The sequence below is a fragment of the Phyllobates terribilis genome, unplaced genomic scaffold (genome assembly GCF_046119375.1).
Source record: "Phyllobates terribilis strain yellow unplaced genomic scaffold, ASM4611937v1 Scaffold_636__1_contigs__length_917067, whole genome shotgun sequence".
Classification (NCBI taxonomy): domain Eukaryota; kingdom Metazoa; phylum Chordata; class Amphibia; order Anura; family Dendrobatidae; genus Phyllobates; species Phyllobates terribilis.
In genome coordinates, this window is record NW_027363396.1 from 846661 (window position 1) to 874137 (window position 27477).

General features: G+C 43.1%; 9 non-coding genes and 1 pseudogene across 9 annotated transcripts; all 10 read left to right on the top strand.

Annotated features, from left to right (window-relative positions):
- Positions 1–4093: 4093 nt before the first annotated feature.
- LOC141234590 (U2 spliceosomal RNA) lies at positions 4094–4289 on the top strand. The gene has a single exon (XR_012300549.1). It is a non-coding gene; the product is annotated as a U2 spliceosomal RNA (small nuclear RNA).
- Positions 4290–5404: 1115 nt separating this feature from the next.
- On the top strand, positions 5405–5595 carry LOC141234460 (U2 spliceosomal RNA). The gene has a single exon (XR_012300439.1). It is a non-coding gene; the product is annotated as a U2 spliceosomal RNA (small nuclear RNA).
- A 1115-nt stretch (positions 5596–6710) lies between these two features.
- LOC141234436 (U2 spliceosomal RNA) lies at positions 6711–6901 on the top strand. Its single transcript, XR_012300415.1, has one exon. It is a non-coding gene; the product is annotated as a U2 spliceosomal RNA (small nuclear RNA).
- Positions 6902–13702: 6801 nt separating this feature from the next.
- Positions 13703–13875, top strand: LOC141234553 (U2 spliceosomal RNA; annotated as a pseudogene).
- A 1115-nt stretch (positions 13876–14990) lies between these two features.
- LOC141234406 (U2 spliceosomal RNA) lies at positions 14991–15181 on the top strand. The gene has a single exon (XR_012300386.1). It is a non-coding gene; the product is annotated as a U2 spliceosomal RNA (small nuclear RNA).
- A 1115-nt stretch (positions 15182–16296) lies between these two features.
- LOC141234407 (U2 spliceosomal RNA) lies at positions 16297–16487 on the top strand. Its single transcript, XR_012300387.1, has one exon. It is a non-coding gene; the product is annotated as a U2 spliceosomal RNA (small nuclear RNA).
- Positions 16488–17602: 1115 nt separating this feature from the next.
- Positions 17603–17793, top strand: LOC141234409 (U2 spliceosomal RNA). The gene has a single exon (XR_012300389.1). It is a non-coding gene; the product is annotated as a U2 spliceosomal RNA (small nuclear RNA).
- Positions 17794–18908: 1115 nt separating this feature from the next.
- LOC141234238 (U2 spliceosomal RNA) lies at positions 18909–19099 on the top strand. Its single transcript, XR_012300221.1, has one exon. It is a non-coding gene; the product is annotated as a U2 spliceosomal RNA (small nuclear RNA).
- A 1115-nt stretch (positions 19100–20214) lies between these two features.
- Positions 20215–20405, top strand: LOC141234410 (U2 spliceosomal RNA). The gene has a single exon (XR_012300390.1). It is a non-coding gene; the product is annotated as a U2 spliceosomal RNA (small nuclear RNA).
- Positions 20406–26475: 6070 nt separating this feature from the next.
- Positions 26476–26669, top strand: LOC141234535 (U2 spliceosomal RNA). Its single transcript, XR_012300509.1, has one exon. It is a non-coding gene; the product is annotated as a U2 spliceosomal RNA (small nuclear RNA).
- The last annotated feature ends 808 nt before the right edge of the window (positions 26670–27477 follow it).

Consider the following 27477-nt stretch of genomic DNA (forward strand, 5'->3'; position numbering starts at 1 on the left):
AGATTCCTAGGTCACAGGTGGACGCTGAAGAGAGGCAGAAGAAGACTCGGCAGGAAAGTGGGGAGGAGGGCGAAGGCTCAGACTCAGAGGGGGAAAGCCAAAAACAAGATGGTGGTAGGGGAAGAGACCATGCGGTGCCCAAGATGGAGGAAAAGGGGCGGAGCCAGAAGAAAGTTGGTTTGAGGGAGGGGCTGGAAGTAATAAACAAAGTAGCTGATGTGCATGGCCCGGGTGATGGGATGGATTTGTCTAATATGGCGGAGTCAGTGAATCCTGTTTTGGGAAGAGATGGGGGTGAGGAAATGGAGGTTTTGGAGGAGGAGGATTCTGATTCGGATGGAACTATAACCCCTCAGCAGCGTGATAGGGTTAACAGTGATTGGAGTGAAAATGAGGAGGAAGATGATGGCAAGGAGGAGAGTTATGCCTCCGTGATTAAAAGAAGTAAGGTGGAGGGGTGTTGGTCTGGGGGGCAGGAAGATCCAGTCTCCCTAAGACCAGGTTATTCTAACAGGGACTCGAGTTCTGAGTCGCCTGATATACGTAGAAAAGTGGGTGGCAGGAGTGGGTTTTCTCCTGGTTCATGATGGATCGGGTATGGTGGAGATTTTTTCCTGTTGTTATGATGGCGTTGTGTGTTGCTTCTCTGAATGTACGAGGGATTGGTTCTGCTTGTAGGAGAGCAGGGATACTGGAGTACATTGAGAGTGTGAATGCAGATATTGTCTGTCTGCAGGAATGTGTAATTAAATCTGCCCCGCATGAGAGTGAGTGGAATAAGGGGCAATCTTTTTGGTCCCCATGCTCAGAAAACAGGAATGAAGGGGTGGGCATTTTACTGTGTAATTCCAGTCTAAAGGTTTTAGAGTTTAAAGTAATCATACCTGGGAGATGTTTGTTTTTATTAGTGGATTTTTTAGGTCAGCGGGTACGGGTTTTTAATGTTTATGCCCCTGCTGATAAACAAGCAAGAGTTGGGTTTTTGGAGTCTCTAAAGTTGTTTTTACCAGGCAGAGACTTCACTATAGTGGCTGGAGATTTTAATTGTGTCAGATCCGCAAAAGATCGTAAGAGCTCTACGGAAGGTAGGACTGATGTTACGTCTAATATTTTAAATCAGATTGTGCAGGATTTACGCTACACGGATGCTGGTCTGATGGTTGGGCCAAGTGATAAGTTCACATACATATCAGATAGTGGACGTAGTGTTTCCCGAATTGACTATGTTTTTATGTCTGAAGGGATTAAGGTGGCCAAGTGCAACCACGTGATGACGACTTTTTCTGACCACAAGATGATAGTGGTAGATCTGTGTATAGCTGAGTCCCTGGCTTTTGGAAAGGGACTCTGGAAGCTGAACGTAAGCCTGCTGGAAGAGGAGAGTGTTAAGGTTGGTTTTAATAAAGTGTTTTTGTCTTGTGTGTCTGAACAGCACCTTTTTAAAGATTTGCTAGAGTGGTGGGACTGGGCTAAGGAGAAATTTGCATGTTATTTTAAAGGGGTGTGTTTTAGGAGAGCGAAAGCCAATAGGGATCATGATGCTGCTGTTATTTCAAAATTGGAAGTACTCCATAAGTTTAAGAGAGCGGGGATGGAGGTGGATAAAGAGATTGCAGATTTGAAGGACGAACTGAAGAAGATACTTATTGAAAAAGGGAAGACTATTATGTTTAAGGCAAAAATAAAGCACATGGAGGAAAATGAGCAATGTTCGAGATACTTTTTTAAAAAATGTTTTAAACCTAAAGGGGTTTTTAAGTCTGTTTTTTCTCCTGCAGGGGAGGTATCTGGGGATGAGATGATTGGCAGTATTCTTTCCTTTTATGAAACACTCTTCTCTAACGATAGTAGAGCCAGTGATGCGGAAATTAATGATTATTGCAAAGTATTAACTAATAATATTCCTGAGGAGAAAATTGGGTTTTTAAGTGAGGAGGTTGGGAAAGATGAAATTAGACGGGCAGTGGATGGCTTGGCGAAAGGCAAGACGCCAGGCTGTGATGGTCTTCCTGCTGAATTTTATGTTAGATTTTGGGATATTATAGGTGTGGAGTTTTCACGGGTGGTGCAATATGGTTTTACTCATGGGATTTTATCGGTTTCTATGCGTAGGGGGATTGTTACGCTGATTCATAAGAAAGGGGACATGAGGGATATTAAAAATTGGAGGCCCATAACATTGTTAAACAGTGATTACAAAATTATTTCTAAAATTGTGGCTGGTAGACTGGCAGATGTGATAGGTGATATGGTGGGGGAGTATCAGGCATGTGCAGTGCCTGGTAGGAAAATTTCAGATAATTTGCTGCTTCTAAGAGACTTAATTTATCAGGCTAATTTGAATAAGAATGCTCTTTTGTTACAGTCGGTGGACCTGGAGAAAGCCTTTGATAAAATATCACATAGATTTTTGTTCTCTGCTTTAAGTCACCTTGGTGTTCCGGATAAATTATTGATGGTCATTAAGAGTTTTTATTGTGGGGTCAGTAGCCAGATTTTAGTTAATGGGCATGTGAGTTCCAGTTTTAATATTTTATCGGGAGTTAGGCAGGGTTGTCCCCTGTCACCAATTCTTTTTATCTGTGTGGTGGAGGCCCTTTTAAAAAGTGTGCAAGTTGACAAGTGTGTGGCTGGTGTTTTTATTCCTGGGGGATCCGGGGGTCCAGTCAAGTCTTTAAGTTATATGGATGATATTGTTTTTACTTGTGGTTCACAGGCGGATCTCAATAGAGTGAATTTGCACGTAAGGATTTTTTGTTGTGTGGCTGGTATGGCGGTGAATTGGGGAAAGTGCCAGCTTTGTAACTTTGGGAGGCAGGTTGAGGTTAACGTGGCAGGAGTGGAGAGTAGGGAGGAAATTGAGGTTCTTGGTGTCATCTTTGAGAAGGAACTGAAAGGGAAAAGCAGCCTGAAGATTCTAGAAGACAAAATGGATCAGAAGTTGAACTTTTGGAAACTAAGGAACCTGTCGCTGAGAGGGAAAGTGCTGGTAATCAAGTCTGTGATTCTCCCGCTTCTGCTGTACACTGCTTTGATTTTCCCACCTGCTGTGCTTTGGACAAAGAGAGTGACAAGGAAACTGTTTGTGTTTTTTTGGGGATCCAAAATGGAGAAACTAAGAAGAGGAATGGTTATGTGTTCTGTGGAAAATGGGGGTTGTGATTTTCCTAACACTGACTTATTTTTAAGAATGCATTATTTTTTGAACATTTATAAATTATCCCAGTGCAATAACAGGACTGCGGACATGTGCAAATATTTAGCAGGACGGCTTTTCCAGAAATGGAGCTGGTGTGAGAAGGATTTAAGAAAACCAGTTTCGTTTGTGATACCGTTTTTTTATGTGGTGCTTAGGTCCTTCTATGATCAAAATGGGATAAGCTCCATGGTTAGACCGGACAAAAAACTGATTGTCTCAGGTATTAAGAAGAAGGAGATGTTATGTGATGTGCCGTTTTGTAATAATGCACAGTCTGGACAGGTGTGGAAGCTTTTTTTCATGCGTGGAATCAGCAACAGACAGAAGGATGTAACCTGGATGGCGTTGCATGGATGCTTGCCAACAAGGGCTTTTTTGAATGACCGGGGGATAAAGGTTCAAGAACTATGTCCTAGGGAAGGTTGCAATAAGGTGGAAACAATACAGCATATTTTTTGGGACTGTTTTTTTGCTAAAAAAGTTTTTACCTTGTTGTCACGTATGTTTGTTGCTTTAGTTGGTTTTCATTGTTTCGATTTTGAAAGGATTTTAATAGGTCAAGATTTTAAGTACTCGCAAAGGAAGCGGGCAAGCTGGATTATTTTTGTCATATATAAAGAGGTTTTATGGGACGTTCGGAATTTGGTGATTTTTAAAAAGATTGTTTTTTCCCCCATGGAATGCAGAAAGATTTTTCTTGCTAGACTGTTTTATGCCTATTTATTGGATAAAAAGAAGTATGGTGAGACAGCAGCAGAAGCACTCTGGAACTTTTCACATTGGACTTCTTACAGTAAGTAACAGTTAATTGAAGGGTTGTGTTTTTTGGGATTTTGTTTTTGTTTTTCCGAATGATGATTTGAGAACCCGTTATGTGAATATGCGCTATGATGCATAAATTAATGTGGGTCTTAATCTGAGGAAAAAAAAAAAAAAATCTGTTCTTATCAGTTTAATATCTGATACGTCCCCTATCTGGGGACCATATATTAAATGGATTTTTAGAACAGGGAGATGGAAAAAGAGCTTGCTCTGTCCACTCCACGCATTGACCTGGTATTGCAGTATCTCCAGGAGCGGTGCACCCCTTCTTTAATGCAGTTTCTAAAATCAGAAAGAATTGAATTCAATGTTTTTTGTTCATTTTGCTTGTTTGTCGGATTTTGGGATGGACTCTTTGGCTTTGCTTTTCTTCTCCTCATTGGATTTTTCATGTTCAAAGTTGCAGAAGCCAGATTACAAGCTCATTTTGGTTCAACTTCAGCAACTGTGCATTGCATTGCCATGTAATGTGATGCAATGCTATCTTTCTAGCTCTCCCTTTTTACTTCCTTTTGGATAAACAGACATATTAGGCAAGCATTTTGGAGCTTTCACCTAAATAACTACAGGTGGTGAGATAAGCTGCACAATATAATTGACCTTTCAGTATATTGTTGCACACACACCATCTATTTAGCAAATGCCCTTGTTATCAACAGCAGCCTTTTAAACTCACCTGAGCTAACAGGTATGTGCGCTGGTTACTCTGCTGCGCTTAAAATTTCTTTTTTGGTTTGCTACAATGCCTTTTCTGAAACGTTGTCTCCTTCTGCTGGAACACTGACTTCTTTCATTTAATGCCTGCAGACTATAAAAGAGAACCCAACCCAAAAAGTTTGGTTGATTAGTCTGTGGCATTCTGTTAAACTGTTGCTTATGGCGGTCTCTGTGAGCTTCTCAGCGACATTCAGCCAGCCAGGTATCCTGCCTGCAGTAGATGGAATGTGGCAATGGAACGCTGGCTGCGCGTGTCATAATAGGCTCTGAGCCTTTATATACCTGTGCACAGCAGCAGCCACCTTCAGTCTGCTGCTGGACAGCCAGCAGCAGCAGCAGCAGGAGAGGTATGTAATCAGGAGCCCTCCTGCTAAGGGTAGACAGCTGCTCGTTCCACCCCACCCCCCGCCTTAATTGGTTCTCCTCCCTTCCAACGGTGTTGAGGCGGGTGGGAACAGCAGGGGGTGAAGGTGCTGTGTTTAAAGAGGTGGAGTTATGCAGATCTAAAACGCGTGGATTGCAGCAGCAGCAAGCCGAAAAGTGCAGGCATGTAAGGGATCTAGAGGTTGACAACATGTCTTCTTAACGGGAGTCCAGGAGCTCATCTCCACAAATGGACTTTTCAGGATCCTTGGGTGGCTCCGTAGTTTGAAACCAATTCTGGTTATCGCTTCTCGGCCTTTTGGCTAAGATCAAGTGTAATATCTGTTCTTATCAGTTTAATATCTGATACGTCCCCTATCTGGGGACCATATATTAAATGGATTTTTAGAACAGGGAGATGGAAAAAGAGCTTGCTCTGTCCACTCCACGCATTGACCTGGTATTGCAGTATCTCCAGGACCGGTGCACCCCTTCTTTAATGCAGTTTCTAAAATCAGAAAGAATTGAATTCAATGTTTTTTGTTCATTTTGCTTGTTTGTCGGATTTTGGGATGGACTCTTTGGCTTTGCTTTTCTTCTCCTCATTGGATTTTTCATGTTCAAAGTTGCAGAAGCCAGATTACAAGCTCATTTTGGTTCAACTTCAGCAACTGTGCATTGCATTGCCATGTAATGTGATGCAATGCTATCTTTCTAGCTCTCCCTTTTTACTTCCTTTTGGATAAACAGACATATTAGGCAAGCATTTTGGAGCTTTCTCCTAAATAACTACAGGTGGTGAGATAAGCTGCACAATATAATTGACCTTTCAGTATATTGTTGCACACACACCATCTATTTAGCAAATGCCCTTGTTATCAACAGCAGCCTTTTAAACTCACCTGAGCTAACAGGTATGTGCGCTGGTTACTCTGCTGCGCTTAAAATTTCTTTTTTGGTTTGCTACAATGCCTTTTCTGAAACGTTGTCTCCTTCTGCTGGAACACTGACTTCTTTCATTTAATGCCTGCAGACTATAAAAGAGAACCCAACCCAAAAAGTTTGGTTGATTAGTCTGTGGCATTCTGTTAAACTGTTGCTTATGGCGGTCTCTGTGAGCTTCTCAGCGACATTCAGCCAGCCAGGTATCCTGCCTGCAGTAGATGGAATGTGGCAATGGAACGCTGGCTGCGCGTGTCATAATAGGCTCTGAGCCTTTATATACCTGTGCACAGCAGCAGCCACCTTCAGTCTGCTGCTGGACAGCCAGCAGCAGCAGCAGCAGGAGAGGTATGTAATCAGGAGCCCTCCTGCTAAGGGTAGACAGCTGCTCGTTCCACCCCACCCCCCGCCTTAATTGGTTCTCCTCCCTTCCAACGGTGTTGAGGCGGGTGGGAACAGCAGGGGGTGAAGGTGCTGTGTTTAAAGAGGTGGAGTTATGCAGATCTAAAACGCGTGGATTGCAGCAGCAGCAAGCCGAAAAGTGCAGGCATGTAAGGGATCTAGAGGTTGACAACATGTCTTCTTAACGGGAGTCCAGGAGCTCATCTCCACAAATGGACTTTTCAGGATCCTTGGGTGGCTCCGTAGTTTGAAACCAATTCTGGTTATCGCTTCTCGGCCTTTTGGCTAAGATCAAGTGTAGTATCTGTTCTTATCAGTTTAATATCTGATACGTCCCCTATCTGGGGACCATATATTAAATGGATTTTTAGAACAGGGAGATGGAAAAAGAGCTTGCTCTGTCCACTCCACGCATTGACCTGGTATTGCAGTATATCCAGGACCGGTGCACCCCTTCTTTAATGCAGTTTCTAAAATCAGAAAGAATTGAATTCAATGTTTTTTGTTCATTTTGCTTGTTTGTCGGATTTTGGGATGGACTCTTTGGCTTTGCTTTTCTTCTCCTCATTGGATTTTTCATGTTCAAAGTTGCAGAAGCCAGATTACAAGCTCATTTTGGTTCAACTTCAGCAACTGTGCATTGCATTGCCATGTAATGTGATGCAATGCTATCTTTCTAGCTCTCCCTTTTTACTTCCTTTTGGATAAACAGACATATTAGGCAAGCATTTTGGAGCTTTCACCTAAATAACTACAGGTGGTGAGATAAGCTGCACAATATAATTGACCTTTCAGTATATTGTTGCACACACACCATCTATTTAGCAAATGCCCTTGTTATCAACAGCAGCCTTTTAAACTCACCTGAGCTAACAGGTATGTGCGCTGGTTACTCTGCTGCGCTTAAAATTTCTTTTTTGGTTTGCTACAATGCCTTTTCTGAAACGTTGTCTCCTTCTGCTGGAACACTGACTTCTTTCATTTATTGCCTGCAGACTATAAAAGAGAACCCAACCCAAAAAGTTTGGTTGATTAGTCTGTGGCATTCTGTTAAACTGTTGCTTATGGCGGTCTCTGTGAGCTTCTCAGCGACATTCAGCCAGCCAGGTATCCTGCCTGCAGTAGATGGAATGTGGCAATGGAACGCTGGCTGCGCGTGTCATAATAGGCTCTGAGCCTTTATATACCTGTGCACAGCAGCAGCCACCTTCAGTCTGCTGCTGGACAGCCAGCAGCAGCAGCAGCAGGAGAGGTATGTAATCAGGAGCCCTCCTGCTAAGGGTAGACAGCTGCTCGTTCCACCCCACCCCCCGCCTTAATTGGTTCTCCTCCCTTCCAACGGTGTTGAGGCGGGTGGGAACAGCAGGGGGTGAAGGTGCTGTGTTTAAAGAGGTGGAGTTATGCAGATCTAAAACGCGTGGATTGCAGCAGCAGCAAGCCGAAAAGTGCAGGCATGTAAGGGATCTAGAGGTTGACAACCTGTCTTCTTAACGGGAGTCCAGGAGCTCATCTCCACAAATGGACTTTTCAGGATCCTTGGGTGGCTCCGTAGTTTGAAACCAATTCTGGTTATCGCTTCTCGGCCTTTTGGCTGAGATCAGGTGCAGTGATCTAACGGTTGCTGCCTTGGTCTTGGCTGAGAGGTGCCCGGGGTACCCGGCTCCTTGGCCTGGGGGGATCGTCTCACCTTTTGGTGGGACTTCACCCCCCTGCTGCTATTAGGGAGCTGGCTTAGTCCCTGGGCAACAAGTTGCGATCCCCAGGCGAAAGGCCGAGCCCGTGGTGACGGTAAGCCTTTGCCACTTTGGTGAGATGCCTTGTTCATTTCAATTTTCCACTGGCTCCGGCCAGATCAGGAACTCGGTGCGTATCGAGGTTCCAGCAAACCACGTCGGATATGACAACCCCCGTGAGTTCTATGTACAGATTTTGAGAGATCTGTTGAACGTGAAAGATCATGATGTTTACTGCCTGCAGGAGAAGGGGCAGAGTACATATATTCTCACGTTCTCGACCAAGGTTGCCTGCCAGCACTTTTACGAATGCGTTAAGGGCCACCGTAACAGCAAGCTGTTGGACGGAGTGATTTTTACGGGTCTCTATGGCGGAGTTGACGTTCCCCTTGTGGTATACATGTTTAACCCCCATGTGTCCACAGATGATATTGAGCTTTTTCTGAGCAGATATTGTACATCTGTCAGATTTACAGGGAACGTCAAAGGTCGGAGTGGTTTCTGGAATGGGAAACGACGCTTTATGGTACGCTTCAGACTTGACCCTGGGGGTGTAGAAGGCCTTATGCACCCCCCCTCCACAGTGGTGCTGGGAAGAGACCATGGCTACCTCTTCTATGATGGACAACCATTCAGGTGTCGTAGGTGTGGTGACCTTGGTCACATACAGAGCGATTGTAAGAACGAGCGGATGAGTCAGTGCCACAACTGTGGACAATGGGGTCATGCCTCAAAGGACTGTAAGAACAGTAAGACCTGCAGTGGGTGCGGAATGTCTACTCACCTGTTCAGTAATTGTCCGATGCGGACAAGGTCTCGTGGTGGCTCTCGGGCGCCTGCGGCTAGTTCCGCAGGAGTTCCTGCTGATGCCAGCAGGGTCAGCCCGGGTGACCCCAGAAAAAGCTTTGTGGACATTACTAAAGGTCAAAAACAGTCTGACTCAGTCGATGCTCTGTCGGTACCTTTGCGGAAAAACCCGGCCTCTGTAGCCGAGGTCACGCCTTTGCCTACTCCTGCAGGGGTCCAGGTTTCACCTGGTGGGGAGATGGCACCTTCTCAGAGCGGAAATGAGAGGGAACCAAAAAAGAGGCGAAAATCTGGAGCTGTTGGTACGAATCCAGATGTCCATCCAGATACCCCTGCTGATGCCAGCACAGATGTTGGACCAGATGTCTGCCCTGATGCCAGTCCAGACGGATGCCCTGATGCCAATCCAGACGGATGCCCTGATGCCAATCCAGATGGATGTCCTGATGCCAACCCAGATGGATGCCCTGATGCCAGTCCAGATGGATGTCCTGATGCCAGTCCAGATGGATGTCCTGGAACCATTCCTGATGGATGTCCTGTTGCCTGCCTGGATGATAGAGGTCGTGCAGTGGTTGGTGAACCTGTTGCTGGTCCTGATGGTCATCCTGCTCCGGAGATGATGTCCCTTGGTGCTCCTGGAGGGTCTGCGGGTATTCCACCTGCTGCAGTGCCTGGTGAGGATCGGGTGGATTCGGAGGATCGGATGGATCTCAGCGCCAGTGGTAAGAGAAGTCGTGAAGAGGCGCAGGAGGAGCATAACCTGCCTCAGATGTCCCGTAAAGTCTTTCTATCTAGTGCTGCAAAAATTCTCAGCCCAGAGGGGACTAACTTAATTGAGGATTTCACGGACTCAGATGAAACGGACAGTTTACGAACTGTGTCATCCCTTCCTTCACCTTCTCTGTCACAAATTATTGATTCAGATTCAGAGTATAATGAATCAATAAAAAACACCTAACATGGCAGAAATCCGTGTTGCCTCACTAAATGTGAGAAGCCTAAAGAGCCCTGTTAGACGGGCTGCTTTGTTTGCTTGGTTAATGACTCTGAACTTTGACATTTTTTTCCTGCAAGAATGCGGTATTGATCACGATTTGTCATACCCCAACTTAAAAATGGACTGGTCAGCAGGACCCTCTATTTGGTCAGGGTCCAATGAAAATAAAGCTGCCGGGGTTGGGATTTTATTCAAATGTCAAAATGTTAATGTTTTATCCATCACTGAAATAGTTCCAGGTCGTGCCTTATCAACTCATGTTATTTTAAATGGTTTTACCTGTCGTCTTATTAATGTTTATGCATCCCCAGAGAAAAATGAGCGTGCTTCCCTTTTTAATGTCATCCCTTTGTTTTTATCAGGTCCGTCCCCTGTGATAGTGGGAGGGGATTTTAACTGTGTCATGTTGGGGGAGGGGAGGAGTGGAGGTGATACTAATGGAAGAACAGACAAAACATCTAGTCTGTTAAAACATTTGACAACGGACCTCAAATTATTAGATGCTTGGAGAAAGTCCTACCCTACTGACCCTGGGCATACATGGAGGGGTAGAGGGATGTCATCTCGTATTGATTTTATTTTTTCCTCTTCTGATGTTTTTAAACCTAAGAATGCTGGTCTAATAGAAAATATTTTTTCTGATCATGTATTACTATACAATGTATTGCAAACTCCATAGGAAGCAAAAGTTGGAAAAGGTATGTGGAAATTGAATGTGCTCTTATTAGAAGACGAACTGGTAAGGGCGGAGTTTTATGCAAAGTATGAGAGTTGGAGAAGACGGAAACACCCAAATCAGAGTATGTTGGGGTGGTGGGAGTGTGTTAAAACCCGTATTAAAGAATTTTTTATTAAAATTGGTAAAAGGAAGGCACGTGAAAAAAGGAAATGTTTTAAAGATTTTAATGTCAGGATGCAAACTCTCCTTAAGCTTAAGGGGTGGGGAGTACCTGGTGTGGATGATGAGATTGCCAAGATCCAGACAGAAATCCAAAAATTCCTGGAACAAAAGGGTAAAGAAATTATATTTAATACCCGTGTGAAATATTTGGAAGAGGGTGAGACCTGCTCAAGGTTTTTCTTTAAAAAAATGAGTGACAAAAAACAAGTGATTACTGAGCTAGAAGGACAATCTTCCACTGAGGGCATTTTAGAGCATACTGCTAATTTTTATAGAGATCTTTTTAGTATTAAAAATGTTGATGAACCTGCTTTTACAGAGAATCTTAATGTTTTATCCCAGTTTTTAAATAAAGATGACCAGATTTTTTTAGCTAAAGAACTTTTACCCAGTGAAATTGAAGAGACCCTTAAGAGTTTTAATAAAGGTAAGGCTCCTGGATCAGATGGCCTTCCTATTGAATTTTATCTTTGCTTTTGGGATCTAATTAAGGAGGATTTTATACAAGTAGTTTGTGAAGCCTCTAAGGCTGATTTATTACCATATTCATGGCGTAAAAGTATGATTACATTAATTTTTAAGAAAGGTGATAAATCAAAGTTGGAGAATTGGAGGCCTATTTCACTATTAAATACAGACTACAAGATTTTAGCTAAAGTTGTTGCTGGTCGTCTTAAAGCAGTTATTAAAAATGTAATTCATCCAGATCAGGTGTGTGGTGTCCCCGGGAGATCAATCTGGGAGCATCTAAACCTAATTCGTGATCTTATCTGGTTTCAAAAAGATAGAAAACAGCCACTAGCTATTTTATCTTTGGATTTTATGAAAGCGTTTGATAGGGTCTCCCACTTTTATCTTTTTAAAGTTATGGGAAAGATGGGGTTCCCTGATTCTTTTATTCAGAAAATTGCGCTTTTATACAAACAGTCATCTGCCCGGATTTTAGTCAATGGTTTTTTAACTAGAGAGGTGGAGCTTCTTTCCGGTGTTAAACAAGGTTGCCCCATGTCCCCACTTTTATTTGTCTGCTCCATTGAGCCACTGTTGTGCCTGCTGCGTCGGGACAAGGTGGTTAGGGGCATTTTTATTCCGGGTGGGGGTGGACAACAAGTTAAAGCCATTGGATATATGGATGACATATCTGTATATGGCACTAGCTCAGCATCTATTAACAGAGCAATTCTAATTACTGAAATTTTTAGTGCTGGGTCTGGGTTTAAGTTGAATATAAATAAATGTGACTGTATGATTATGGGTCAATGGGAGTCAGATCCGCCTAGGGTTCCCACACAAACAGTAGGAATCAAGATCCTGGGTGTCTTGTTTAATCCTGCTAATGATGGTATTGAAAACTGGGATTTGGTTTTGAATAAATTAAATCAGAAGATCTCTTTATGGCAAACTCGAAAACTAACAATGGAGGGCAAGATTCTTGTAATTAAAATGGTTTTGCTTCCTATCATTTTGTATGCCGCTATGGTTTTTCCCCCTAATTCTCTGTATCTTAAAAGACTTATGAAGCCCATGTTTTATTTTCTGTGGGGATCCAAAATGGAGAAATTGAGGAGGGAGGTGGTATGTAAAAGCAAGAAAAATGGGGGTAAAGGGTTCCCTGATTTAAAATTGTTTTTATTTATCAAGTTTTTTGTATTTTGTTGCAAAAGCTTGAATAATGTTGGGGCTTTCTCTTGTTTTCTTAGATATACAACTGGGTTTCTTTTCCGAAAGTTGAACTTCAGTATGACTGTTAATTGTCCTTTTCTCTTATCTCCCCCTAAGCATTACAAGATCTTGGAGAAGGTCATTTCAGAATATGATCTGACCCAAGTTGATCGTCAGCTTTTATTTGATCAACGTAAGTTAACAGTTATTTGTAAGGGACATGAGGAGATGGAGGATGTGTCTAATTTTTCCATCTCCAGGTGCCGCCTGGTGTGGAACAACGTGGCCTGTCCTGCACTTAGCAACTCACAAAAGGATTTAGCTTGGCAGGTTGTTCACCAATGTCTCCCTACGAGAGCTTTTCAGCATCATAGGGGGCTGGTGGCTAGTGCTAGATGTCCCAGAGAAAGATGCGCCCCAAACGAGTCAGTGTTTCATTTACTGTGGGATTGCCCCTACGCACAAGAGCTATGGCAGACGGTGGGCACCCTCCTAAAATGGATATGTGGTATACAAACCCTTAATTGTGACATTATAATATATGGGATAATTAAATGCCCAACCATGAAACAAGCACGAGTCGCATGGCTTATAATAAACTGTTTAAAAGAAGCTTTATGGAAAGTGCGCAATATATTATTGTTTAAACGTGAATTTATTCCTGTCAAAGATTGTATTGGGCTTGCTCTTTGTGAAATGTTTACATACTACCTGAGAGATTGTAAAAAGATGGGAATCAATGAAGCAAAAAAGCTATGGTGTTTGCAAATTTGGAATATGTATTTATTTATGTAAATTATATGCAAAACTGTGTTTTATGCTTTTTATGCTTTTAAGTGCATTTTAATTCTGACTCTGTATTAGTTTTATGTCATATTTTATTCCAGTATTTGTGATTTGTTTCAAATATTGTATCGGATATGTTCTTTGTGAAAAGTTTTCATACTACCTGATTGTAAAAAGATAAAGTTAAAAAGCTATGGTGTTTGCATTTGACATATGTATTTATTTATGCAAATTATATGCAAAACTGTGTTTTATGCTTTTTATGCTTTTATGCGCTTTTTAAATCTGACCTTGTATTTGTTTTATGTCATATTTTATTCAAGTCTTTGTGATTTGTTTGTAATTTATGATGTATGTCTGATTTAAATAAAGCTTGTTTGAAAACGGATCTGTTCTTATCAGTTTAATATCTGATACGTCCCCTATCTGGGGACCATATATTAAATGGATTTTTAGAACAGGGAGATGGAAAAAGAGCTTGCTCTGTCCACTCCACGCATTGACCTGGTATTGCAGTATCTCCAGGACCGGTGCACCCCTTCTTTAATGCAGTTTCTAAAATCAGAAAGAATTGAATTCAATGTTTTTTGTTCATTTTGCTTGTTTGTCGGATTTTGGGATGGACTCTTTGGCTTTGCTTTTCTTCTCCTCATTGGATTTTTCATGTTCAAAGTTGCAGAAGCCAGATTACAAGCTCATTTTGGTTCAACTTCAGCAACTGTGCATTGCATTGCCATGTAATGTGATGCAATGCTATCTTTCTAGCTCTCCCTTTTTACTTCCTTTTGGATAAACAGACATATTAGGCAAGCATTTTGGAGCTTTCACCTAAATAACTACAGGTGGTGAGATAAGCTGCACAATATAATTGACCTTTCAGTATATTGTTGCACACACACCATCTATTTAGCAAATGCCCTTGTTATCAACAGCAGCCTTTTAAACTCACCTGAGCTAACAGGTATGTGCGCTGGTTACTCTGCTGCGCTTAAAATTTCTTTTTTGGTTTGCTACAATGCCTTTTCTGAAACGTTGTCTCCTTCTGCTGGAACACTGACTTCTTTCATTTAATGCCTGCAGACTATAAAAGAGAACCCAACCCAAAAAGTTTGGTTGATTAGTCTGTGGCATTCTGTTAAACTGTTGCTTATGGCGGTCTCTGTGAGCTTCTCAGCGACATTCAGCCAGCCAGGTATCCTGCCTGCAGTAGATGGAATGTGGCAATGGAACGCTGGCTGCGCGTGTCATAATAGGCTCTGAGCCTTTATATACCTGTGCACAGCAGCAGCCACCTTCAGTCTGCTGCTGGACAGCCAGCAGCAGCAGCAGCAGGAGAGGTATGTAATCAGGAGCCCTCCTGCTAAGGGTAGACAGCTGCTCGTTCCACCCCACCCCCCGCCTTAATTGGTTCTCCTCCCTTCCAACGGTGTTGAGGCGGGTGGGAACAGCAGGGGGTGAAGGTGCTGTGTTTAAAGAGGTGGAGTTATGCAGATCTAAAACGCGTGGATTGCAGCAGCAGCAAGCCGAAAAGTGCAGGCATGTAAGGGATCTAGAGGTTGACAACATGTCTTCTTAACGGGAGTCCAGGAGCTCATCTCCACAAATGGACTTTTCAGGATCCTTGGGTGGCTCCGTAGTTTGAAACCAATTCTGGTTATCGCTTCTCGGCCTTTTGGCTAAGATCAAGTGTAGTATCTGTTCTTATCAGTTTAATATCTGATACGTCCCCTATCTGGGGACCATATATTAAATGGATTTTTAGAACAGGGAGATGGAAAAAGAGCTTGCTCTGTCCACTCCACGCATTGACCTGGTATTGCAGTATCTCCAGGACCGGTGCACCCCTTCTTTAATGCAGTTTCTAAAATCAGAAAGAATTGAATTCAATGTTTTTTGTTCATTTTGCTTGTTTGTCGGATTTTGGGATGGACTCTTTGGCTTTGCTTTTCTTCTCCTCATTGGATTTTTCATGTTCAAAGTTGCAGAAGCCAGATTACAAGCTCATTTTGGTTCAACTTCAGCAACTGTGCATTGCATTGCCATGTAATGTGATGCAATGCTATCTTTCTAGCTCTCCCTTTTTACTTCCTTTTGGATAAACAGACATATTAGGCAAGCATTTTGGAGCTTTCACCTAAATAACTACAGGTGGTGAGATAAGCTGCACATTATAATTGACCTTTCAGTATATTGTTGCACACACACCATCTATTTAGCAAATGCCCTTGTTATCAACAGCAGCCTTTTAAACTCACCTGAGCTAACAGGTATGTGCGCTGGTTACTCTGCTGCGCTTAAAATTTCTTTTTTGGTTTGCTACAATGCCTTTTCTGAAACGTTGTCTCCTTCTGCTGGAACACTGACTTCTTTCATTTAATGCCTGCAGACTATAAAAGAGAACCCAACCCAAAAAGTTTGGTTGATTAGTCTGTGGCATTCTGTTAAACTGTTGCTTATGGCGGTCTCTGTGAGCTTCTCAGCGACATTCAGCCAGCCAGGTATCCTGCCTGCAGTAGATGGAATGTGGCAATGGAACGCTGGCTGCGCGTGTCATAATAGGCTCTGAGCCTTTATATACCTGTGCACAGCAGCAGCCACCTTCAGTCTGCTGCTGGACAGCCAGCAGCAGCAGCAGCAGGAGAGGTATGTAATCAGGAGCTCTCCTGCTAAGGGTAGACAGCTGCTCGTTCCACCCCACCCCCCGCCTTAATTGGTTCTCCTCCCTTCCAACGGTGTTGAGGCGGGTGGGAACAGCAGGGGGTGAAGGTGCTGTGTTTAAAGAGGTGGAGTTATGCAGATCTAAAACGCGTGGATTGCAGCAGCAGCAAGCCGAAAAGTGCAGGCATGTAAGGGATCTAGAGGTTGACAAGATGTCTTCTTAACGGGAGTCCAGGAGCTCATCTCCACAAATGGACTTTTCAGGATCCTTGGGTGGCTCCGTAGTTTGAAACCAATTCTGGTTATCGCTTCTCGGCCTTTTGGCTAAGATCAAGTGTAGTATCTGTTCTTATCAGTTTAATATCTGATACGTCCCCTATCTGGGGACCATATATTAAATGGATTTTTAGAACAGGGAGATGGAAAAAGAGCTTGCTCTGTCCACTCCACGCATTGACCTGGTATTGCAGTATCTCCAGGACCGGTGCACCCCTTCTTTAATGCAGTTTGTAAAATCAGAAAGAATTGAATTCAATGTTTTTTGTTCATTTTGCTTGTTTGTCGGATTTTGGGATGGACTCTTTGGCTTTGCTTTTCTTCTCCTCATTGGATTTTTCATGTTCAAAGTTGCAGAAGCCAGATTACAAGCTCATTTTGGTTCAACTTCAGCAACTGTGCATTGCATTGCCATGTAATGTGATGCAATGCTATCTTTCTAGCTCTCCCTTTTTACTTCCTTTTGGATAAACAGACATATTAGGCAAGCATTTTGGAGCTTTCACCTAAATAACTACAGGTGGTGAGATAAGCTGCACAATATAATTGACCTTTCAGTATATTGTTGCACACACACCATCTATTTAGCAAATGCCCTTGTTATCAACAGCAGCCTTTTAAACTCACCTGAGCTAACAGGTATGTGCGCTGGTTACTCTGCTGCGCTTAAAATTTCTTTTTTGGTTTGCTACAATGCCTTTTCTGAAACGTTGTCTCCTTCTGCTGGAACACTGACTTCTTTCATTTAATGCCTGCAGACTATAAAAGAGAACCCAACCCAAAAAGTTTGGTTGATTAGTCTGTGGCATTCTGTTAAACTGTTGCTTATGGCGGTCTCTGTGAGCTTCTCAGCGACATTCAGCCAGCCAGGTATCCTGCCTGCAGTAGATGGAATGTGGTAATGGAACGCTGGCTGCGCGTGTCATAATAGGCTCTGAGCCTTTATATACCTGTGCACAGCAGCAGCCACCTTCAGTCTGCTGCTGGACAGCCAGCAGCAGCAGCAGCAGGAGAGGTATGTAATCAGGAGCCCTCCTGCTAAGGGTAGACAGCTGCTCGTTCCACCCCACCCCCCGCCTTAATTGGTTCTCCTCCCTTCCAACGGTGTTGAGGCGGGTGGGAACAGCAGGGGGTGAAGGTGCTGTGTTTAAAGAGGTGGAGTTATGCAGATCTAAAACGCGTGGATTGCAGCAGCAGCAAGCCGAAAAGTGCAGGCATGTAAGGGATCTAGAGGTTGACAACATGTCTTCTTAACGGGAGTCCAGGAGCTCATCTCCACAAATGGACTTTTCAGGATCCTTGGGTGGCTCCGTAGTTTGAAACCAATTCTGGTTATCGCTTCTCGGCCTTTTGGCTAAGATCAAGTGTAGTATCTGTTCTTATCAGTTTAATATCTGATACGTCCCCTATCTGGGGACCATATATTAAATGGATTTTTAGAACAGGGAGATGGAAAAAGAGCTTGCTCTGTCCACTCCACGCATTGACCTGGTATTGCAGTATCTCCAGGACCGGTGCACCCCTTCTTTAATGCAGTTTCTAAAATCAGAAAGAATTGAATTCAATGTTTTTTGTTCATTTTGCTTGTTTGTCGGATTTTGGGATGGACTCTTTGGCTTTGCTTTTCTTCTCCTCATTGGATTTTTCATGTTCAAAGTTGCAGAAGCCAGATTACAAGCTCATTTTGGTTCAACTTCAGCAACTGTGCATTGCATTGCCATGTAATGTGATGCAATGCTATCTTTCTAGCTCTCCCTTTTTACTTCCTTTTGGATAAACAGACATATTAGGCAAGCATTTTGGAGCTTTCACCTAAATAACTACAGGTGGTGAGATAAGCTGCACAATATAATTGACCTTTCAGTATATTGTTGCACACACACCATCTATTTAGCAAATGCCCTTGTTATCAACAGCAGCCTTTTAAACTCACCTGAGCTAACAGGTATGTGCGCTGGTTACTCTGCTGCGCTTAAAATTTCTTTTTTGGTTTGCTACAATGCCTTTTCTGAAACGTTGTCTCCTTCTGCTGGAACACTGACTTCTTTCATTTAATGCCTGCAGACTATAAAAGAGAACCCAACCCAAAAAGTTTGGTTGATTAGTCTGTGGCATTCTGTTAAACTGTTGCTTATGGCGGTCTCTGTGAGCTTCTCAGCGACATTCAGCCAGCCAGGTATCCTGCCTGCAGTAGATGGAATGTGGTAATGGAACGCTGGCTGCGCGTGTCATAATAGGCTCTGAGCCTTTATATACCTGTGCACAGCAGCAGCCACCTTCAGTCTGCTGCTGGACAGCCAGCAGCAGCAGCAGCAGGAGAGGTATGTAATCAGGAGCCCTCCTGCTAAGGGTAGACAGCTGCTCGTTCCACCCCACCCCCCGCCTTAATTGGTTCTCCTCCCTTCCAACGGTGTTGAGGCGGGTGGGAACAGCAGGGGGTGAAGGTGCTGTGTTTAAAGAGGTGGAGTTATGCAGATCTAAAACGCGTGGATTGCAGCAGCAGCAAGCCGAAAAGTGCAGGCATGTAAGGGATCTAGAGGTTGACAACATGTCTTCTTAACGGGAGTCCAGGAGCTCATCTCCACAAATGGACTTTTCAGGATCCTTGGGTGGCTCCGTAGTTTGAAACCAATTCTGGTTATCGCTTCTCGGCCTTTTGGCTAAGATCAAGTGTAGTATCTGTTCTTATCAGTTTAATATCTGATATGTCCCCTATCTGGGGACCATATATTAAATGGATTTTTAGAACAGGGAGATGGAAAAAGAGCTTGCTCTGTCCACTCCACGCATTGACCTGGTATTGCAGTATCTCCAGGACCGGTGCACCCCTTCTTTAATGCAGTTTCTAAAATCAGAAAGAATTGAATTCAATGTTTTTTGTTCATTTTGCTTGTTTGTCGGATTTTGGGATGGACTCTTTGGCTTTGCTTTTCTTCTCCTCATTGGATTTTTCATGTTCAAAGTTGCAGAAGCCAGATTACAAGCTCATTTTGGTTCAACTTCAGCAACTGTGCATTGCATTGCCATGTAATGTGATGCAATGCTATCTTTCTAGCTCTCCCTTTTTACTTCCTTTTGGATAAACAGACATATTAGGCAAGCATTTTGGAGCTTTCACCTAAATAACTACAGGTGGTGAGATAAGCTGCACAATATAATTGACCTTTCAGTATATTGTTGCACACACACCATCTATTTAGCAAATGCCCTTGTTATCAACAGCAGCCTTTTAAACTCACCTGAGCTAACAGGTATGTGCGCTGGTTACTCTGCTGCGCTTAAAATTTCTTTTTTGGTTTGCTACAATGCCTTTTCTGAAACGTTGTCTCCTTCTGCTGGAACACTGACTTCTTTCATTTAATGCCTGCAGACTATAAAAGAGAACCCAACCCAAAAAGTTTGGTTGATTAGTCTGTGGCATTCTGTTAAACTGTTGCTTATGGCGGTCTCTGTGAGCTTCTCAGCGACATTCAGCCAGCCAGGTATCCTGCCTGCAGTAGATGGAATGTGGCAATGGAACGCTGGCTGCGCGTGTCATAATAGGCTCTGAGCCTTTATATACCTGTGCACAGCAGCAGCCACCTTCAGTCTGCTGCTGGACAGCCAGCAGCAGTAGCAGCAGGAGAGGTATGTAATCAGGAGCCCTCCTGCTAAGGGTAGACAGCTGCTCGTTCCACCCCACCCCCCGCCTTAATTGGTTCTCCTCCCTTCCAACGGTGTTGAGGCGGGTGGGAACAGCAGGGGGTGAAGGTGCTGTGTTTAAAGAGGTGGAGTTATGCAGATCTAAAACGCGTGGATTGCAGCAGCAGCAAGCCGAAAAGTGCAGGCATGTAAGGGATCTAGAGGTTGACAACATGTCTTCTTAACGGGAGTCCAAGAGCTCATCTCCACAAATGGACTTTTCAGGATCCTTGGGTGGCTCCGTAGTTTGAAACCAATTCTGGTTATCGCTTCTCGGCCTTTTGGCTAAGATCAAGTGTAGTATCTGTTCTTATCAGTTTAATATCTGATACGTCCCCTATCTGGGGACCATATATTAAATGGATTTTTAGAACAGGGAGATGGAAAAAGAGCTTGCTCTGTCCACTCCACGCATTGACCTGGTATTGCAGTATCTCCAGGACCGGTGCACCCCTTCTTTAATGCAGTTTCTAAAATCAGAAAGAATTGAATTCAATGTTTTTTGTTCATTTTGCTTGTTTGTCGGATTTTGGGATGGACTCTTTGGCTTTGCTTTTCTTCTCCTCATTGGATTTTTCATGTTCAAAGTTGCAGAAGCCAGATTACAAGCTCATTTTGGTTCAACTTCAGCAACTGTGCATTGCATTGCCATGTAATGTGATGCAATGCTATCTTTCTAGCTCTCCCTTTTTACTTCCTTTTGGATAAACAGACATATTAGGCAAGCATTTTGGAGCTTTCACCTAAATAACTACAGGTGGTGAGATAAGCTGCACAATATAATTGACCTTTCAGTATATTGTTGCACACACACCATCTATTTAGCAAATGCCCTTGTTATCAACAGCAGCCTTTTAAACTCACCTGAGCTAACAGGTATGTGCGCTGGTTACTCTGCTGCGCTTAAAATTTCTTTTTTGGTTTGCTACAATGCCTTTTCTGAAACGTTGTCTCCCTCTGCTGGAACACTGACTTCTTTCATTTAATGCCTGCAGACTATAAAAGAGAACCCAACCCAAAAAGTTTGGTTGATTAGTCTGTGGCATTCTGTTAAACTGTTGCTTATGGCGGTCTCTGTGAGCTTCTCAGCGACATTCAGCCAGCCAGGTATCCTGCCTGCAGTAGATGGAATGTGGCAATGGAACGCTGGCTGCGCGTGTCATAATAGGCTCTGAGCCTTTATATACCTGTGCACAGCAGCAGCCACCTTCAGTCTGCTGCTGGACAGCCAGCAGCAGCAGCAGCAGGAGAGGTATGTAATCAGGAGCCCTCCTGCTAAGGGAAGACAGCTGCTCGTTCCACCCCACCCCCCGCCTTAATTGGTTCTCCTCCCTTCCAACGGTGTTGAGGCGGGTGGGAACAGCAGGGGGTGAAGGTGCTGTGTTTAAAGAGGTGGAGTTATGCAGATCTAAAACGCGTGGATTGCAGCAGCAGCAAGCCGAAAAGTGCAGGCATGTAAGGGATCTAGAGGTTGACAACATGTCTTCTTAACGGGAGTCCAGGAGCTCATCTCCACAAATGGACTTTTCAGGATCCTTGGGTGGCTCCGTAGTTTGAAACCAATTCTGGTTATCGCTTCTCGGCCTTTTGGCAAGATCAGTGGTGGTTTTCTGCTGCTGGTGTTGTTTGGAGGGCAGTTGTGACTGGGGTTCCCCCTTGTGGGGCCCTAGTGTGCGATTGAGCGGCGATTGTGTTTATCTGCTGTAAAAATGGTGGAGAAAACACGTGGATTAGAGGACTCGGTCCGTCTGAAGGTGGCTGCAGGTCATGAAGGAGAAATCGGTTTGGACCAAGTTTGCGTTGATGTCTTGAAGAACATTAATGGCTTGAAGGTAACGGATGTATTGGCACTGCAGGATTTTCAGAAACAAGGAATTTATGATATCACTTTTGTTTCTTTGAGTATTTGCCAGAGAGTCTACATGGAGTTGGTACGAATGAAGGAAGAAAAGGAATTGAAATGCCTAGAGTTTATTGCACTGGAACCTCTGTTCCAGCAGACATATAAGTATGTGGTTGTGCACATGTATAACCCTAAAGTTCCGGATGAGACTGTTTCCAATTTTTTAGCTCGGTATTGTAGTGAGGTTAAATTTTTGGGAAGAATGAAGAACAAATACAATTATCTAAATGGCAAGAGGAGATATGTTGTAAAACTGAGACCGGATGATAGAGCTATTGGGGGTGCCAAGAGCATTCCTGCACAGTTTTCTATCGGAGGAGAAAGGGGATTTTGTTTTTATAATGGACAGATGGAATATTGTAGGAAGTGTCATGAGTTTGGACATGTTCAGAAAGATTGTCCAGTGCAAGGTGATGTTTGTAGAGGTTGTGGGAAATCTGGGCATGTTGCAAGTGGTTGCCCAATGAATAAGGTGTGTGATTTGTGTGGACATGCAGATCACCTTGCAAGGAAATGTAGATTGTGGGCTCAGATTCCTAGGTCACAGGTGGACGCTGAAGAGAGGCAGAAGAAGACTCGGCAGGAAAGTGGGGAGGAGGGCGAAGGCTCAGACTCAGAGGGGGAAAGCCAAAAACAAGATGGTGGTAGGGGAAGAGACCATGCGGTGCCCAAGATGGAGGAAAAGGGGCGGAGCCAGAAGAAAGTTGGTTTGAGGGAGGGGCTGGAAGTAATAAACAAAGTAGCTGATGTGCATGGCCCGGGTGATGGGATGGATTTGTCTAATATGGCGGAGTCAGTGAATCCTGTTTTGGGAAGAGATGGGGGTGAGGAAATGGAGGTTTTGGAGGAGGAGGATTCTGATTCGGATGGAACTATAACCCCTCAGCAGCGTGATAGGGTTAACAGTGATTGGAGTGAAAATGAGGAGGAAGATGATGGCAAGGAGGAGAGTTATGCCTCCGTGATTAAAAGAAGTAAGGTGGAGGGGTGTTGGTCTGGGGGGCAGGAAGATCCAGTCTCCCTAAGACCAGGTTATTCTAACAGGGACTCGAGTTCTGAGTCGCCTGATATACGTAGAAAAGTGGGTGGCAGGAGTGGGTTTTCTCCTGGTTCATGATGGATCGGGTATGGTGGAGATTTTTTCCTGTTGTTATGATGGCGTTGTGTGTTGCTTCTCTGAATGTACGAGGGATTGGTTCTGCTTGTAGGAGAGCAGGGATACTGGAGTACATTGAGAGTGTGAATGCAGATATTGTCTGTCTGCAGGAATGTGTAATTAAATCTGCCCCGCATGAGAGTGAGTGGAATAAGGGGCAATCTTTTTGGTCCCCATGCTCAGAAAACAGGAATGAAGGGGTGGGCATTTTACTGTGTAATTCCAGTCTAAAGGTTTTAGAGTTTAAAGTAATCATACCTGGGAGATGTTTGTTTTTATTAGTGGATTTTTTAGGTCAGCGGGTACGGGTTTTTAATGTTTATGCCCCTGCTGATAAACAAGCAAGAGTTGGGTTTTTGGAGTCTCTAAAGTTGTTTTTACCAGGCAGAGACTTCACTATAGTGGCTGGAGATTTTAATTGTGTCAGATCCGCAAAAGATCGTAAGAGCTCTACGGAAGGTAGGACTGATGTTACGTCTAATATTTTAAATCAGATTGTGCAGGATTTACGCTACACGGATGCTGGTCTGATGGTTGGGCCAAGTGATAAGTTCACATACATATCAGACAGTGGACGTAGTGTTTCCCGAATTGACTATGTTTTTATGTCTGAAGGGATTAAGGTGGCCAAGTGCAACCACGTGATGACGACTTTTTCTGACCACAAGATGATAGTGGTAGATCTGTGTATAGCTGAGTCCCTGGCTTTTGGAAAGGGACTCTGGAAGCTGAACGTAAGCCTGCTGGAAGAGGAGAGTGTTAAGGTTGGTTTTAATAAAGTGTTTTTGTCTTGTGTGTCTGAACAGCACCTTTTTAAAGATTTGCTAGAGTGGTGGGACTGGGCTAAGGAGAAATTTGCATGTTATTTTAAAGGGGTGTGTTTTAGGAGAGCGAAAGCCAAAAGGGATCATGATGCTGCTGTTATTTCAAAATTGGAAGTACTCCATAAGTTTAAGAGAGCGGGGATGGAGGTGGATAAAGAGATTGCAGATTTGAAGGACGAACTGAAGAAGATACTTATTGAAAAAGGGAAGACTATTATGTTTAAGGCAAAAATAAAGCACATGGAGGAAAATGAGCAATGTTCGAGATACTTTTTTAAAAAATGTTTTAAACCTAAAGGGGTTTTTAAGTCTGTTTTTTCTCCTGCAGGGGAGGTATCTGGGGATGAGATGATTGGCAGTATTCTTTCCTTTTATGAAACACTCTTCTCTAACGATAGTAGAGCCAGTGATGCGGAAATTAATGATTATTGCAAAGTATTAACTAATAATATTCCTGAGGAGAAAATTGGGTTTTTAAGTGAGGAGGTTGGGAAAGATGAAATTAGACGGGCAGTGGATGGCTTGGCGAAAGGCAAGACGCCAGGCTGTGATGGTCTTCCTGCTGAATTTTATGTTAGATTTTGGGATATTATAGGTGTGGAGTTTTCCCGGGTGGTGCAATATGGTTTTACTCATGGGATTTTATCGGTTTCTATGCGTAGGGGGATTGTTACGCTGATTCATAAGAAAGGGGACATGAGGGATATTAAAAATTGGAGGCCCATAACATTGTTAAACAGTGATTACAAAATTATTTCTAAAATTGTGGCTGGTAGACTGGCAGATGTGATAGGTGATATGGTGGGGGAGTATCAGGCATGTGCAGTGCCTGGTAGGAAAATTTCAGATAATTTGCTGCTTCTAAGAGACTTAATTTATCAGGCTAATTTGAATAAGAATGCTCTTTTGTTACAGTCGGTGGACCTGGAGAAAGCCTTTGATAAAATATCACATAGATTTTTGTTCTCTGCTTTAAGTCACCTTGGTGTTCCGGATAAATTATTGATGGTCATTAAGAGTTTTTATTGTGGGGTCAGTAGCCAGATTTTAGTTAATGGGCATGTGAGTTCCAGTTTTAATATTTTATCGGGAGTTAGGCAGGGTTGTCCCCTGTCACCAATTCTTTTTATCTGTGTGGTGGAGGCCCTTTTAAAAAGTGTGCAAGTTGACAAGTGTGTGGCTGGTGTTTTTATTCCTGGGGGATCCGGGGGTCCAGTCAAGTCTTTAAGTTATATGGATGATATTGTTTTTACTTGTGGTTCACAGGCGGATCTCAATAGAGTGAATTTGCACGTAAGGATTTTTTGTTGTGTGGCTGGTATGGCGGTGAATTGGGGAAAGTGCCAGCTTTGTAACTTTGGGAGGCAGGTTGAGGTTAACGTGGCAGGAGTGGAGAGTAGGGAGGAAATTGAGGTTCTTGGTGTCATCTTTGAGAAGGAACTGAAAGGGAAAAGCAGCCTGAAGATTCTAGAAGACAAAATGGATCAGAAGTTGAACTTTTGGAAACTAAGGAACCTGTCGCTGAGAGGGAAAGTGCTGGTAATCAAGTCTGTGATTCTCCCGCTTCTGCTGTACACTGCTTTGATTTTCCCACCTGCTGTGCTTTGGACAAAGAGAGTGACAAGGAAACTGTTTGTGTTTTTTTGGGGATCCAAAATGGAGAAACTAAGAAGAGGAATGGTTATGTGTTCTGTGGAAAATGGGGGTTGTGATTTTCCTAACATTGACTTATTTTTAAGAATGCATTATTTTTTGAACATTTATAAATTATCCCAGTGCAATAACAGGACTGCGGACATGTGCAAATATTTAGCAGGACGGCTTTTCCAGAAATGGAGCTGGTGTGAGAAGGATTTAAGAAAACCAGTTTCGTTTGTGATACCGTTTTTTTATGTGGTGCTTAGGTCCTTCTATGATCAAAATGGGATAAGCTCCATGGTTAGACCGGACAAAAAACTGATTGTCTCAGGTATTAAGAAGAAGGAGATGTTATGTGATGTGCCGTTTTGTAATAATGCACAGTCTGGACAGGTGTGGAAGCTTTTTTTCCTGCGTGGAATCAGCAACAGACAGAAGGATGTAAACTGGATGGCGTTGCATGGATGCTTGCCAACAAGGGCTTTTTTGAATGACCGGGGGATAAAGGTTCAAGAACTATGTCCTAGGGAAGGTTGCAATAAGGTGGAAACAATACAGCATATTTTTTGGGACTGTTTTTTTGCTAAAAAAGTTTTTACCTTGTTGTCACGTATGTTTGTTGCTTTAGTTGGTTTTCATTGTTTCGATTTTGAAAGGATTTTAATAGGTCAAGATTTTAAGTACTCGCAAAGGAAGCGGGCAAGCTGGATTATTTTTGTCATATATAAAGAGGTTTTATGGGACGTTCGGAATTTGGTGATTTTTAAAAAGATTGTTTTTTCCCCCATGGAATGCAGAAAGATTTTTCTTGCTAGACTGTTTTATGCCTATTTATTGGATAAAAAGAAGTATGGTGAGACAGCAGCAGAAGCACTCTGGAACTTTTCACATTGGACTTCTTACAGTAAGTAACAGTTAATTGCAGGGTTGTGTTTTTTGGGATTTTGTTTTTGGTTTTCCGAATGATGATTTGAGAACCCGTTATGTGAATATGCGCTATGATGCATAAATTAATGTGGGTCTTAATCTGAGGAAAAAGAAAAAAATCTGTTCTTATCAGTTTAATATCTGATATGTCCCCTATCTGGGGACCATATATTAAATGGATTTTTAGAACAGGGAGATGGAAAAAGAGCTTGCTCTGTCCACTCCACGCATTGACCTGGTATTGCAGTATCTCCAGGACCGGTGCACCCCTTCTTTAATGCAGTTTCTAAAATCAGAAAGAATTGAATTCAATGTTTTTTGTTCATTTTGCTTGTTTGTCGGATTTTGGGATGGACTCTTTGGCTTTGCTTTTCTTCTCCTCATTGGATTTTTCATGTTCAAAGTTGCAGAAGCCAGATTACAAGCTCATTTTGGTTCAACTTCAGCAACTGTGCATTGCATTGCCATGTAATGTGATGCAATGCTATCTTTCTAGCTCTCCCTTTTTACTTCCTTTTGGATAAACAGACATATTAGGCAAGCATTTTGGAGCTTTCACCTAAATAACTACAGGTGGTGAGATAAGCTGCACAATATAATTGACCTTTCAGTATATTGTTGCACACACACCATCTATTTAGCAAATGCCCTTGTTATCAACAGCAGCCTTTTAAACTCACCTGAGCTAACAGGTATGTGCGCTGGTTACTCTGCTGCGCTTAAAATTTCTTTTTTGGTTTGCTACAATGCCTTTTCTGAAACGTTGTCTCCTTCTGCTGGAACACTGACTTCTTTCATTTAATGCCTGCAGACTATAAAAGAGAACCCAACCCAAAAAGTTTGGTTGATTAGTCTGTGGCATTCTGTTAAACTGTTGCTTATGGCGGTCTCTGTGAGCTTCTCAGCGACATTCAGCCAGCCAGGTATCCTGCCTGCAGTAGATGGAATGTGGCAATGGAACGCTGGCTGCGCGTGTCATAGGCTCTGAGCCTTTATATACCTGTGCACAGCAGCAGCCACCTTCAGTCTGCTGCTGGACAGCCAGCAGCAGCAGCAGCAGGAGAGGTATGTAATCAGGAG